The sequence below is a fragment of the Leptonychotes weddellii genome, chromosome 5 (assembly GCF_054177405.1).
Source record: "Leptonychotes weddellii isolate Sample4059 chromosome 5, ASM5417740v2, whole genome shotgun sequence".
In the NCBI taxonomy this organism is placed as follows: domain Eukaryota; kingdom Metazoa; phylum Chordata; class Mammalia; order Carnivora; family Phocidae; genus Leptonychotes; species Leptonychotes weddellii.
The window spans coordinates 121512923-121528233 of record NC_138373.1 but is presented as its reverse complement, the minus strand read 5'-3'; the positions used below and the strand labels follow the sequence as shown (position 1 = coordinate 121528233).

Sequence of the window (15311 nt, the reverse complement as noted above, 5' to 3'; positions counted from 1 at the left end):
TGCCACTCCCCCGCTTGTGCTCTCTCTGTGTCAAATAAATAAATAAATAAATAAATAAATAAAATCTTTAAAATAAATAAATAAAAATATACAAATAGATGGGGTACCTGGGTGGCTCAGTCAGTTAAGCATCTGCCTTCAGCTCAGGTCATGATCCCAGGGTCCTAGGATCGAGCCTTGCATCAGGCTCTCTGCCCATCAGGGAGTCTGCTTGTCCCTCTTCCTCAGCCCTGCCCCCTGCTCATGCTCTCTCTCTCTCTCAAATAAATAAATAAAATCTTTAAAAATATACAAATAGAGGGGCGCCTGGGTGGCTCAGTCGTTAAGCGTCTGCCTTCGGCTCGGGTCATGATCCCAGGGTCCTGGGATCGAGCCCTGCATCGGGCCCCCTGCTCGTCAGGAAGCCTGCTTCTCCCTCTCCCACTTCCCCTGCTTGTGTTCCCTCTCTCACTGTGTCTCTCTGTCAAATAAATAAATAAAATCTTAAAAAAATAAAAAAATAAAAAAAAATAAAAATATACAAATAGAGAGGGAAAAGGCTAGGAAGTTGGTTTAACCTCCATGAACTGGCCCAGGGTCACTAAGACTCCTAAAAGGACTGGGAAGCACATGTTGGGTCAGAGGGGCATATGGGATATCTCTGTACCTTGCACTCAATATTTCTGTGACTCTAAAACTGCTCTAAGCAATAAAATCTATTTTTTGGAAAAAAAAAAAAAAAAAGGACTGAGTTGTTGACAAAGTCTCAGTGATCAAGACATTCCTAATTTAGCCAGAGGACATTAACTGAAGCTCAGTTTTATCCCTAACTGGCTCTGTTACTTGGGGTAAGCTTGCCTTCTTGCCTTTCTGGGCCTGTGTTTCTGTATCTAACTAATGAGAAGATTCCCCTAGATTATCCTCAAGGTCTTTTCCAGCTGGAAAATGCTGTGATTCATGTGAGGAGAAATATCGCTGTACATTTAACAGTCTCAGAGGGAAGCCCAGTTTTGCCAACAGATAAATACCTTGAGTCATTTTGCCATTTCCCCAGGGATGCAGTAACAGGTGTGTTGTTGGGGTGGGGCAAGAACAGAGGAAATGATTATTTTGAGTGGGGAACGGGGGATATAGATGGAGAGGATTAGTAATGAAACTTGTGCTCTGGATCATTTTTCACTGTAACCTTAGCCATACTGTCCAGAGGGAGATCCTAGATTTGCATTTTCTCATTCTGTTTGCAACCCTCAAAAACGTTTGTTCTGTTGGGGCCCTCTTTATAAAAAGAATGCTCCATTGGTCCAGAATTGTAAAAGGAAAACACAAGAGGTGGGTAACTGGAGTCTTGTGGTTTGTTCTACTGCAGTGTAGATGTTCACGTCCTCCCCCAGGCTGCAAGCAAGCAGGCACAAGGTGCCCTTCAAGGCACGTCTGCCTTTCCCTGCATACAGCCCTAATAACACCACAGTGAATATTGCAAGAAAATGATGTGGCATAAAGTAACACCAAAGCAAAAGGAGCCTTTTTGTAAACAAATCCCTGCAGCAATCTTGGACAGTCTCTAAATAGTCTCCCAATTCATTCACTCCAACATTAGACCATCTGTTTGTGAGCCAGCAGAGCTTTTCATTTGGAATCATGACACTGCAGGCAGTTACATGGAAGAAAATCTTTTATCTCAGCTTTCAAAAAGCTCCATTAGGCAGATCCTTTTTCTTCTTTTTGGAACAGACCCCTGCTTTTTGGAGGAGGTATGTTCTTGACAAGTGCTCTTCCCAAATGCACTGCATTGTAATTCAAACCCCAGTAACTTGACCAGCTTTTGACATTATCAGATTGGAGAGAGAAGCACTTCTGTGTGAGGCTCCAGCTGCAGAGGTGAATGTCTGCTACACTCCTCTCAGCTGGTCCTCACCTCCCAATGGCTCATTTCAATTTTTATGTTAAAGCTGCATGTAGAGACCTTTCCGATAGCACAAGAAACAGATGTTGGTTCCTTGACTCAAATCTCTAAGCTCTCAGAATATATGAATACTGGTATTTACGTGGCATTTATCTCACATTTCTTGGGATGGTCTTGACTTCAGATTATTTTTCTTGGTCTTTGATACTGAAAATGTGCTTTTTTTAATATCAGTGGCTCTCCAACTTCAGTGTACATTAGAATCATCTGAGAATGCTTATTAAAAATGAAGACTCACATGCCCTTCTCCAATTCTGATTCAAAAGATCTGAGGTGGAGCCAGATATTTCCATTGATGTTTAAATCTTTTTATTGAGTCGTCACATACCCACAGTAAAGCACTCCACCTTAAGTTCGCAGTTCAATTTTTTAAGACTTTGATGTTTTTAGAGCAGTTTTAGGTTTATAGCAAAACTGAGAGGGAGATACAGATTTCCCGTATATTTTCTGCTCCCACACATGCATAGCCTCCCCCTTATCAACATCACTCACGAGAATAATACATGTTTTACTAAGGATGAACCCACATTGACACATCATCATCACCCAAAGTCCATAGTTTATCTCAGTGTTGGACATTCTATGATTTGGACAAATGTGTAAACACATGTAGCCATCATTATAAAATGCAGAGTATTTTCGCTGCCTTGAACATCTTTCGTGCTATGCCTTGTCATTCCCCTCCCCCTGCTTTCCCCATCCTCCCACTGGCAACCACTGAATTTTTTATTCTCCATAGTTCTACTTTTTCCAGAAAGTCATATAGTTGAAATTGTACAGTTATGTAGCCTTCTCAGATTGGCTTCTTTTACTTAGTAGTGTGCATTTAAGATTCCTCCAGGTCTTTTCATGGCTTGATAGCTCATTTCTTTTTAGCACTGAATAATATTCTGTTGTCTGGATGTAGCACTGTTTATTTCTCTATTCACCTACTGAAGGACATCTGGTTGCTTCCAGATTTGCTTTTGCAATTATGAGTAAAGCTGCTATAAACATCCACATGCAGGTTTTTGCATGGATATAAGTTTTCAACTCCTTTGGGCAAATGCCAATAAGTGTGATTGCTTTATCAAATGGTAAGAGTATGTTTAGTTCTATAAGAAATCACCAAACTGTCTTTTAAAGTGGCGGTAGCATTCCGTATGCCCACCAGCAGTGAATGAGACTTCTGTTGTTCCACAGACTAGCCAGAATTTCGTGTTGTCAAGGTTCTGGATTTTGGCCATTCTAGTAGGTGGGTACTGGTATTTCATTATTGTTTTAATTTGCATTCTCCTGATAATGAATGATGTGGAACATCTTTTCACATGCTTTTTGCCATCTGTCTGTCTTCTTTGATGAGCTCTTTTTTAAGGTCTTCGACCCATTTTTTAAATGGATTTTTGTTGCCTTATTATTGGGTTTTAAGAGTTCATTGTATATTTCGGATAATAGTCCTTTAAAGTCAGAAGTGTTTTTGCGAATATGTTCTCCTAGTCTGTGGCTTCTAATTTTCTTGATGTTGTCTTTCATAGAAATTGTTATTTTTTTAAAAGATTTTATTTATTTATTTGTCAGAGAGAGAGAGAGCACAAGCAGGGGGAGTGGCAGGCAGAGGGAGAAGCAGCCTCCCTGCTGAACAAGGAGCTCAATGTGGGACTCGATCCCAGGACCCTGGAATCATGACCTAAGCTGAAGGCAGACACTTAACTGAATGAGCCACCCCAGCATCCCTAGAAGTTGGGTTAATTTTAATGAAGTCCAGCGTATCAATTATTTCTTGCATGGATCTTGTCTTTGGTGTTGTATCTAAAAGGCATCACCATACCCAGATGGCTCCCACTTTGGAGTCTCATTGTATTTCTGTCTGTCTCTCCCGTCTTGAGGGCAGCAGTTTCCTCTGTGTCCTTCCTTCTCATGACTCCAAGAACAGTTGTTGATTTTTCAGTCTGTTCAGCTTTTTATTTGTTGTTAGGATGGAGTGGCAACTGCCAAGCTCCTTACCTGGGAAACTGAAAACAGGAAGTCCTCCAATCCACTCAATTTTTACATATGTATACATCTGTGTAGCCACCACCTAGATAAAGCTGTGGAATGTTCCAACACCCCAGAATGTTTGCTGATATCCCTTCCCAGGCCAACTCCACCCCACCCTGCCTCAAGATAACCATCATTTTAATGATTCCAGGAGTCTGCATTTTTAACCAGCTGCTCAAGTGATCTGGATGCAGATGCGTTTCTTCATCTTTTTGGAAAATCAGTGGATTTAGTACCATGGTTGGGAAAAACTCACCTGTCATTCTGAGGCTAAACTAGTAGAAATAGTCACATAATGGATAAACTTAAAATGCCTGTCAAATTAACCTTTCTGAGAGAGATTTAGGAAACCCCCAAGTCCAGAGGATGCTGCCAGTCACAGAAAGGCATGCCTGGAATGTGACTGATGGAAAAGGAAACTGTAGCCCTCATTCAGCTGGATTATAATTCACTTGTCATGATCTAGGGTGTTTGGTGGTATTTTATGAAAGCACTCTTGAGAGTGGGGAAGTTTTAATGTCTGTCAAGCACTACTATTCAGGCAAAGGCTATTTTAATTCTATAAAACCTATTTCTAATAGTTAATATTGTTGGAACATCTTAATTAATTCTCACAACAACCCTGTTATTAAGATAGACTTTTATCCCAGAAAATCAATATCAATTTTTTGGATAGGAATATAAATAATGCTGAAGATTTATTGAATGTTTCCTGTGTGCCAATTGTTGTGCTTAGTGCTTTAAATGGATTGTCCTTTTTTCCCTTTATTCCCATATTCAGAAGAGGAAAATAAGCATTAGTAAGCTTGCCCAAAGTCACTAGTATATGTTAGATAAGCTGGAACCCAACCCTAGTCTCACCCAGATCCTAGTCACTTAGCTTCTGTGCTGGACTGTTTCCCTAGATAAATACAATGCATTGATTTCTTAGCTTGGTGGATCTCTCATGTCTTGAGACTATGTAAACTTCCTTGGTTTTAATTTAAGCCTTTTGAAGGATATTTTGGAGGTCTGGTATTCATTCCCATCAGAAGGCATAAACTCCAACCAGGAGATAACATCTAGCATAAATTCATAAATTGGCATTATGGCTTATACATCATAATCTTGCGAGTTTGGTCAGTGGGTAAATGGGCCTCTAAAGGGCTGAACATCTCTGTGTACCATAATAAAAATTAAGTTTTAGAACTTGAAAACTTGAGGATAATAGCTAGCCCAAGATAATTTCACCATGGTAATACCAGCAAACTCAGCCTCATCTCCTAATTAGCAGCCCCTATGCTTTACTTCCTCCAGTCCCACATGAGGTTCTGTCCTAAAGGATTTACACACTCAGTTTTTCTTTACTGGAAGAATTTTAAAGATGGAATACAGATTTAGGGAGGAAATTTATCCTTTCTTTACTTTTGTCATTAAAATATACATACAGTGATGATGAATATTAGTTCTTAAAGGTCTTATCCCACTGTTTTATTGGTTGTACCATAAATTTTAGTGAAAAAAAAAATCACCTCACAGATGTTTTCCTAGGCAGGCTTAATTTCTTTTAGAAATGAGAGTGACAGGTGCCATAATCTCCATTCATGAATAATTCCATTTTCTTTTGCTTGTTTATAGTAAGCAAAATCCAAGTGTATTCTCATAAGTAGATGACCAATACCAATCTTCTGCTTTGTCATCATATTTCATCACAGCGCACACCTGGTACTTTTTAGATACATCTGTTAGTACTTACAGAGAAGGGGCAAATGTCCTTTTCTGACACCTTCTCTTGCTTTAATCTTGAAATCCATCTATGGGATCCGCATTCATCAGTATAAAGAGCAGTTTGATATCAATGCCAGCAATAATCCTATAATCTGGAGATACTTTTATGGGTCTATTCTGATAAATGCACAATCTTATGGCCTCTGAAGCAATTTAACAGGGACTTAGGAGCTCTCTTACCCGTTTAGAATTTATTCAGCCGTCTGTCAATTAACCCATTAGAATATATGCTCTGTAAGTCAGAGATTTTTATCAGTTTTTCATCACTTTTGTGTCCCCTAGGACCTAGAACATAGTAAGTGCTCAATAAATATCTACTGAATAAATTAATCCATCTATCCATCCAATGTTTACCACCCATCTTAGCTAAGGTACATGTATCTTTTTTTTTTTTTTAATTTAAATTTTAGTTAGGTAACATACAGTGCAATATTGGTTCCTGGAGTAGAATTCAGTGATTAATCACTTACATACAACACCCAGTGCTCATCACAACAAACACCCTCTTTAATACCACCACCCATCTAGCCCATCCCCCACCCAATTCCCACCAGCACACCTGTTTGTTCTCTATTGTTAAGTGTCTCTTATGGTTTATTTCCCTCTCTGTTTTTTCTCCTTTCCCATATGTTCATTTGTTTTCTTTCTTAAATTCCACATATGAGTGAGATCATATGGTATTTGTCTTTCTTTGACTGACATATTTCACTTACAATACACTCTAGCTCCATCCACATTGTTGCAAATGGCAAGATTTCTTTTTTTTTTTATGGCTGAGTAATTTTCCATTGAATATATATACCATATCTTCTTTAGCCATTTATCAGTCAGTGGACATTTGGGTTCTCTCCATAGTTTTGCCATTGTTGATAATGCTGCTATAAACACTGGGGTGCATGTACCCCTTCAAATCTGTATTTTTGTATCCTTTGGGTAAATACCTAGTAGTGCAATTGCTGGTTCAAAAGGGCAGTTTTATTTTTAACTTTTTGAGGACCTGCATACTGTTCACAAGTGGCTGCACCAGTTTGCACTCCCACCAACAGTGCAAGAGGATTCCCCTTTCCCTGCATCCTTGCCAACACCTGTTGTTTCCTGTGTTGTTAATTTTAGCCATTCTGACAGGTGCAAGGTGGTATCTCATTGTGGTTTTGATTTGTATTTCCCTGATGATGAGTGATGTTGAGCATCTTTTCATGTGTCTGTTAGCCATCTGTATGTCTTCTTAAGAAACGTGTCTATTCATGTATTCTGCCCATTTCTTAACTGGATTATTTGTTTTTTGGGTGTGGAGTTTGATAAGTTCACTATAGATTTTGGATACTAACCCTTTATCAGATATGTTGTTTGCAATTATCTTCTTCCCTTCTGTGGGCTGCCTTTTAGTTTTGTTGATTGTTTCCTTCGCTGTGCAAAAGCTTTTTATCTGGATGAAGTCCCAATAGTTCATTTTTGCTTTCGTTTCCCTTGCCTCTGGAGACATGTCTGGTAAGAAGTTGCTACGGCCAAGGTCAAAGAGGTTTCTCCCTGTGCTCTCCTCCTTCCTGTCTCACATTTAGGTCTTTCATCCATTTTGAATTTATTTTTGTATATGGTGTAAGAAAGTGGTCCAGGTCTATTCTTCTGCATATTGCTGCCCAGTTTTCCCAACACCATTTATTGAGAGACTGTCTTTCTTCCATTGGATATTCTTTTTGGCTTTGAAGATTAGTTGACCATGTAGTTGTGGGCCCATTTCTGGGTTCTCTATTCTGCTCCATTGATCTATGTGTCTGTTTTTGTGCCAGTACCATACTGTTTTGATGATTACAACTTTGTAATTTAGCTTGAAATCCGGAATCGTAATGCCTCCAGTTTTGTTTTTCTTTTTCAAGATTGTTTTGGCTATTTGGGGTCTTTTGTGGCTCCACACAAATTTTAAGATTGTTATGCTAGCTCTGTGAAAAATGCTGGTGGTATTTTGATAGGGATTGCTTTAAATGTGTAGATTACTTTGGGTAGTATAGACATTTTAACAATGTTTGTTCTTCCAATACATGAGCATGGAATACTTTTCCATTTCTTTGTGTCCTCTTCAATTTCTTTCGTAAGTATTCTATAGTTTTCAGAGTACAGATCTTTTACCTCTTTAGTAAGGGTTATTCCTAGGTATCTTATTGGTTTTGGTACAATTGCAAATGGGATCGATTCCTTGATTTCTTTTTCTGCTGCTTCATTATTGGTATATAGAAATGCAACAGATTTCTGCACATTGATCTTATACCCTGCAACTTTGCTGAATTCATGTACTAGTTCTGGCAATTTTTTGGTGTAATCTTTCAAATTTTCTACAAAGAGTATCATGTCATCTGCAAATAGTGAAAGTTTGACTTCTTCATTGCGGATTTGGATGCCTTTTATTTCTTCTTACTGTCTGATTGCTGAGGCTAAGACTTCCAGTACTATGTTAAATAGTAATGGTGAGAGTGGACATCCTTGTCTTCTTCCTGACCTTAGGGGAAAGGCTCTCAGTTTTTCCCCATTGAGGATGATGTCAGCTGTGGGTCTTTCATATATGACCTGTATGATTTTGAGTTATGTTCCATCTATCTCTACTTTGTTGAGGGTTTTTATCAAGAAAGGAGGTACATGCATATTTAGGTGCACAGAAGGAAAAGTATTGGCTTCCCCTAAGATGACTAAAAGCAGCTTCCCTGCCTTGCCATTTCCTATAACTCTAGTTCAAATAACGACTTAAGTATATCAGACTGATGAAATTTTTCTTTATTTAACCATCCTGCTTCTCAGGAAAATAAATTAAGTTATTCTTCTGATGTAGATCATTTAAGCAACTGTAGTGTTTGTTAAATAGCAGTTTTTGGTCAACTTTCACTAAGCAATACCAGTTTGTTCTTCTAATTCCAGCTTTCATTCATGGAAACACAAATTCATCTGTTTTTGTCTAATAATCAAGAGAGTTACCCTTGAAATGAGTTTGATTTTCTAATAGGATAGATAAGGCATGGCAGAAGAACTAACACCTAAAAGGCCACATTTCATTTTTCAGATTGGGTATTTATGATCAGTTGGACTAAAAGAAAGAGGAGAAGAGAATGGCAGAGAGAACACTTGTAGGGCTCAAGTCCCATCCAGCTTTCCCTGCCTGCTAAGTAGCAATGGTGCTGATCATATTCCTTCTCATATATGCACTACTATCAGGTCATAACAGATAGAGGGCGCAGCCGTGTCTGGGTCTCCATGGAATAGTTTTGATCATGAACTGTCTCAATGCTCACCTTATAACTTTAATTCCATCACTTTCTCTCTGGTGTATTCTTTGTCAAATCTCATTGCCTGGGAGCTCTAGGATACCACTCTAACACATGCCACCTTGTGTTGTTGAATCCTGTACAGGCCTGGAAAATGAGCATATTCTCAGATGTACTAAACGATTCTGCTTTGAATGAACTGGAAGTGCCCAAGGCTAGACAAGGGTGACAAAGTTTGGTAACTCCATGCCCTGACTGGTTGTCATTGAAGCCACTATTGCTACAGAAATCAGGAAATGCTCAAATCCCAAGTCTCATTTGCAAATCCCAAGGCTTCTCCTTCACTCTTAGTGGAATTAATTATCCCAATAGCTCAGAGACATAATCTTATAGAACCTTGAAGCCATAGACAGTCGAACTCCTTGCAAAGTCAAATCTTTGTGGATCATTCAAGTTAATTAATATTGAGTGGTAAATGCTGCTAAAAATTCAGGGCTTCACGTATGGCAGGATTTAACTTATCATTACTCTGGGGTTAGGTTGCTAGATTAGCATGCACTGGGACATGTTATTCACAATGATGAAGTGAATGAAATGAGCTGGAAGATAGGAATATTACCATAGAATGTTATTTTAGCATGCCAGTAAATATAGTTGGTCTCAGCTTCACTTTACTAAGTCTGTGGGGATTTTTGCTCTTGATGTGTGTAGAAAAACTATCTTCTATGAGATAGGTCCTATTCTTTGAACTTGGGTTCTATCAGTCCTGGAAAAGGGCACTGTACTAGGCCCACAGTCACATAAACAGACCATGGTGTGATGATTAAGAGATCAGATGCCACAGAAGACTGCCCTGACCTCTAACCTCGTTCCCCATTTAAACTAGCTGTGTGACCTTGGACAAGTGCCTTAAACTTTTTGAGCTTCTGTAAAGTAAGGGGAATAATTGTACTTATTTCATAGGATTAAGTGAGATAATGCGTTTTTTTCTGAACATAGTACCTGGAAATCAGGAAGTGATCAATAAATATTGGCCATTATATTACTGTTACTGTCATTAGGAATAGAGTTTGAAAGGGGAGTGAGGCTAAAGAAAAGTAGAAGATGGGCAGAATTTGTGGAAAGACATTTGACAAACCATCCTTACATTTATTCATGCTTTAACTGATATTTATTGAGCAATTACTTTGTGCAATGCACTGTTCTATGCATGTGAGATATGCAAGTAGACAAAACAAATATTTTTGCCCTTGTAGAACGTATAGTCTATTGGAGGGGGACAGTTAATAAGCAATAGACACAATAACTAAATAAATTATATAGTACATTAGAGGAACATGAAAAAAAGGAAAAAAGTAAAGTCCATATGAGGAATCAAGGGCATTGAGGGATGGGAAGTGGGGCTAGGTTAAATCTAAGACTCTGTTCATAACCAAAGTGGGTTAACCTCCCTGTTCAGTTCATGAGCCTTTAAAATGAGTGGGTGGGTTTGTTTCTACCAAGAGCACCAAACAGAAAACAAATATTGACTGAAAATTTACTCCGTGCCTGGTACTATTCTAAAACATGACATCTAATACTTCAAAAACTCCTAACAACAGGTAGACATTATTACTTTATCCATTTTATAGGAGAGGGATCTGAAGAACAGAGAAGTTAAGTAAATTGCCAAAAATGACATAGTCAATCAGTATCGGAGCTATGATTCCTGCACCAGCATTCTTCACAGCTAAGCTATACAATTCCCACAAAGCAGTGAGTTGATCTCAGAATGTAGAGTTCCTGGCATCATTTCAGGCTGCTGGGACAACTCTGCCTTTCAAAGTAACAAAGTCGCCTCAAATACAAACATGTCCAGATCCCTACTTTTTTAGTCTAAATATTTTAAAGGTAAAATATATTATTATATAATAATTGCTTTACTTTAGTCATCCATTGATAGAGAAAATACAAGTTGGTTAAAAAGGACTAAGTGACTATGAATTCAGTAGATCTTTCAAATTCATTATTATTATTCCTTTCAACAGTCTCTACTTAGTTTTCTTTAATTCTAAGAACAGATATGTATTCTGCTTGGTATACATTCTGATATGGGAACTCTGCAATAAATCGAGTCCCCCCAGAGGTTTATGACCCATAGGTAGGGCCTTTAAAATAATCTTTTAGTTGGATTTTTGTGGTTGTCTTTCAACTGGGGATGAATGACATAGTCCGATGGGAGGGGACAGACTTTGTTTTCTTTTATATCCAATCTTGTGAGTTTCTCTATATAGGGATCCCAACTGAGAATTCTCTGATTTGAAGCTGTATCAGGCTAGAGGCCTTCCTACCAGCAAACTTGTAAGAAATATATAACATATGGTGTTAAGGACTGAGACTCCTAAGCAAGACCGTTCCATGATTGTATCCTATCCACTTAAGACTGGATAGGGCAGAGAGCGAGCTTCAGATTCTTTTTCTATGAAATGAGAATTACCATCACCACCACCATCATCATCATCAACACCATCATCATCATCTCGGGATTATGGTGAGAAGTAAATGAGATATTACAAGTAAAATACTCATCACAATACCTGACAAACACACAACATTCAATGAGTATTGTCGATCATTATTAATAAACAAAGCAGTCATCAATGTTTTTAATATTTGAGAGAGACTTGCAGAATAAGGAGAAATGATAGCTGGCTTTGATTACAACTTTTTTGCATTAGACACAACAAAACCTTGGGCAACTAGTGATCAGATCTGTTTTCACTCTCAAGTGTTCTGAATAGAAAGAATAACTTGTGGCAGGGAAAAAAGCACTTCTAAACAACTGGCATGGAAATTGTACAGAAGAACAATGTGCTGTGTGATTGGTCAGTTTTCTGACTAGAAGGTAAAGAGTATGCTAAGTAGTGATGTCTATCTGCAGAGAAGTCAAGGAAAACAAGAATCCGAAGCAAAAAGAAGGAAGGAAGGGAGGGGGGAAGGGGGAGAGAGGGAGGGAAGAAAAGAAACTGTAAGGAATAGTAGTAGTGGGCATGATAGTAGGGCAGAGGCAGCTGGGTGACAGGTGGGAGGCATCCGGTTGACTGGGGGGTAAGGGGGGAATGGAGCCAGCAAAGAAGACAGAGATGGCTAAAGAGTGTGTCTGTTTGGCTCCTGTTTCATCAGTCCTTGTAAGAATAGGCAATGGGCGTTTTCTCCTCCCGAGCTAGGTTGAGTGGTATCTGAAGATGATGGTGTAGAACACACACACCTCTGTACAAATAGTGTGATTTTCTATTCAGTCTTTATTATGTGCCAGCATGCTTTTTGTATCACATAAAATAGATAATCCCTATTTTATAGATATAGAAACTGAAGCTTAAAGAGGTTAAGGCCGCTTAGCGAATTAAGAGAAAAGACTCCAGAATCTTTTACATATTTCTTCATTCCTTCATAGCTCTTGAAGCTTCAAGTGGTCAACTCCTTGGTATCAGGAAAACTATCAACTGGAACAACTCTTGTCATTATGTCATATAACTGAGGTTCATTGGAAATTTTAAAAATAGATATATTGCTCTTTTATTGTTCTGTTTACTAGAGTGAACAACCAACTTTTTTTTTAGAAAAGCAAAGATAGGTATCAAATGCTACAAATCTGGCATTTGATAATTTTCAGTTAATTATGGATGGCATTTGTTTAACATTTAGACAATTTGAAAAGGAATTATTGCGTCTTAGCCGCATTAGCAACAAAGGTTTTTCTAAACCCTTGGAACCATGAGTCAAGGTAAATAAAGGTCCCTTGATTAGAAAAGGGCACCAAAAAAGCCTTTGAAAAGTAGTTCAACTTGACTTTGACATTATATTCTTGGGCACTTGTCCAGTTTCAATGTGAGGCTATTGAGACAGGAAGTACAAGTGATAGAACAAATTATGGGTTTCCAGTTAAATCCTCATGTAGAAGCTGAAACTCTAAGGAAAGTTAACTATGAACCCCAAAGATAAATTAAGCAAAAGTTAGAATTGAATTGTGACTTAAAATTCTCTAGGCTTTCCTATTAGTCCTGTACAGAAAGTAAATGACCCAAGTAATAAATGTATTTGCTTTGATCATTACCTAGCACGTTGTCTCATATACACTTTTAAAAACTTTGAGATACTGATGACATATTAATTAATTCTGGCCAAAGTCCATTGGTGTTAAAAATAAAACCAATTGCATATTACCTGGCTAATTTATGACATTTGTCTACCTAAATAATGACTATTTTGAGGAGCTGGTCTGTTGTCACACAATACAAAGAACTATGGCATAAGAGGGAAAACATGCTGTATATGAGGAAGAACAAATAGACAAATTCTGAGATCCAATTTTTATCTCCCTTTTGTTTCCAGTTTTATTTTTCAAGTACTAATCTTGGCATTGCCTTCTGTTTCTGTTGACCAAACAATGACACTGGGGAGCTTGGTGGAAAATCAGAGCGGAGAAAGGAGGGCATTTGGAAACAGGTAGGAGATACTTGCCTCCAGTCAATCCAGCTCCGTGTTACCTAATGAGCAGAGCATGCTGCAGCCCCTCCTCCCCTCCTCTCCAAGTGACTTTCAGAACAGTTAGTTTTGCAGAGAATACCTTTCTTATACTCCAGTGGAATAAGACTGTGTCTGAGATGTCAGGAGTGGATTCCTTTTCTCCTTCCACATGGCTAGAAGACTTTTTTGTAAGCAGATAATTCAGCTCTAGTAGTCAGTTTGATTCAATTTGTGATGGGGCTCACTTCAATTTCCACATCCCAGAAGGAGGAGTTGCCCTTTTCACACTGAGGCAACAGACCATGATGCTGACTAGTTTCATCATTTCTATATAATTAAAGTGAGGGCTTAGACAACGATCCTTGAGTGATGCCTGCATACACAAATAAATTTGTCCACTGACCTCTATTATAGCAGGGAGCATCTGGGCCAGGAAATATTTAGCATGTATAGGGTGTGTTTCTTTAATAAGTAGGTAATGAATTACCTGGACTCAATGTCTGATGTCTACAGACACATTTCCCATCTACTTTGGGACATTTCAAGGCAAGGCTAGATGAAACTATGGGCAGATTGAAGATTTGTGGTGCCTTTTTTCCTGTGTTTACACACTAGCTCATTCTTGTGAATCTATATGGAATGATGACTCCTTCCAGCATTACTAGATATTGTTGTTTGGATAGCAACTCAAGGTAAGAAAAGACAGCCAGAGCATTAAATACACCCATGCCACAGTGGCAGGCAGGCCAGAGACAGAAAGTTAGGATGTACAGTTCCCATCAGCATTTGGAATGTTGAACTAGACAACCAGGCCCCTTGGAGAAAGTAGAGATCAACTTTTGGCTGTCGGTGGGCATGTGCAAATGTATGCATTAAGACAGAAAGCCAGGAAGCAATGGCCATGTACACTAGGCTGTAGGACCTAAGGGCTAAAACAACCCCGGTTGCCAGAGCAGGTAACTAACACTTATTTTAGAAAGCAGTTTAAAGACACTGGTCTCAGGATGCCTGGGTGGCTTAGTTGGTTAGGTGTCTGCCTTTGGCTCAGGTCATGATCCCAGGTCCTGGGATCAAGCCCTGCATCAGGCTCTCTGCTCAGCGGGGAGCCTGCTTCTTTCTCTGCCGCTCCCCCTGCTTGTGCTCAATCTCTCTGGCAAATAAATAAATAAAATCTTAAAAAAAAAAAAAGGACGCTGGCCTCACATGCACTGGGTGTGAAAAAGTCCTGAGGCCTCTCCTATGCCGGGCTGCCAAGAAATCTAACCAAGAGGGCCAGTCATCTTTCCGAGACCAGCCCTTTTTTAGGGCAAAAGAATGAGCCAGTATAATCACAATCACCTGGAACTAACTGCAGACAGAGCTGCTTTTGTTCTCCGAAAGAAATCGTCCAAAGGGGATGCGTTACTTTCTAAACTCCCCTCCCTAGAAGGAAAACAATCTTGTATAATATTTGCTGCACTCTGTTGTTGTAATTTTCTGAAAAATGTCACTTGTGATTTTTGTGAACATTAAAAATAAAGCCTGTACCTCACCGTACCCTGCATTCTCTGACGACACTCATCTTTTGACCTCTTTTCATTAAATAGTGTGAGAGTTGAAGAAAGAACAGACACTTCCAACCTAATGGAGATTCCACTAGACTTAAAACCTTAGCTCTTTTTTCCTTTTTTTTTTTTAATTTTTAAGATTTTATTTATTTGCGAGAGAGAGAATGAGAGACAGAGAGCATGAGAGGGAAGAGGGTCAGAGGGAGAAGCAGACTCCCTGCTGAGCAGGGAGCCCGATGTGGGACTCGATCCCAGGACTCCAGGATCATGACCTGAGCCGAAGGC

General features: G+C 39.0%; 1 protein-coding gene across 1 annotated transcript in view; it reads right to left on the bottom strand.

The window, feature by feature from the left end:
- Window positions 1–15311, bottom strand: part of LOC102735617 (heterogeneous nuclear ribonucleoprotein A1-like) — a 96554-nt gene that overhangs the window by 12128 nt on the left and 69115 nt on the right. The window lies entirely within an intron of this gene.